Genomic DNA, 892 nt, shown 5'->3' with positions numbered 1-892 from the left:
AAATTAATTATTATCGGGGAGGGTCAAAATTGGGTGTCAACAACTGTCCCTCGTTTGACTTGGATTGATGAAAGAAATTCGAGGCAAATGAAATTGACGAATCCAATTTTGACCGATCTCATCTTCATCTCTTAGATAAGGGCTTTTGGTACGGACTTTAGGAATTATGGCCGAACCCCGAAATTGGGTTTCCTACATATCTCAGGTTATATGAGAATTCAGGCCACTTGTAGTTCTATACGCTTGATTTGACGCACAATTATGAAAGAATTCAAAAGTTATCCCGATATCGAATTATGAAAAGACCGAAATGCTTGAGGATAAGATTTGAGAGAGGATGTCGGAATACAGCCGAGTTTTCAGCAATGATCCCGCCTACATATCCTTAGACCTTAGGAATCAGGCTGTTTGTAGTTCGACTCAATCGTTTGAAAAGGAAATCTATTATGCAAGATAACCTTTGGTTCTGGAAGAGTGACAAAATAAGTCGAGTATGAAAAGGAGGCTTGCAACCTCTTAGCCATGAATGTGGTGCACTTCACACCCATAAGTAAGGATTTACACGGACATAATTTCCAAAGCTCTTGGTGTCTTGTCACTCAGATTGGAAAATTGCTCCCGGTGAACCCATAATTTTCCGGATGCGAAATAGGAACTGAAAAATCTAAGAAGAACCCACATGCCTTCTGAAGGGGTGTGGTTTGATTGTGGTGAAAGTCGCTCCTTTGCTCGCGTCCTAAGAGTTTGGCACTCCTCTTTTGGACTATGTCCCAGTTCGCTGCTAAGAAAGTTCCACGTTGTGCTGCATTCTTTTTTGATGTCGTTCGCACCTGTGGTTTGTTTTGGAGAATTCATCCTTTCGGATGCTCTCGACAAAGACTGAGATAAAACT

The sequence above is a fragment of the Solanum tuberosum genome, unplaced genomic scaffold (genome assembly GCF_000226075.1).
Source record: "Solanum tuberosum cultivar DM 1-3 516 R44 unplaced genomic scaffold, SolTub_3.0 scf00797, whole genome shotgun sequence".
Classification (NCBI taxonomy): Eukaryota; Viridiplantae; Streptophyta; class Magnoliopsida; order Solanales; family Solanaceae; genus Solanum; species Solanum tuberosum.
The sequence above is the reverse complement of the archived record's forward strand: the minus strand, read 5'-3'. Positions refer to the sequence as shown.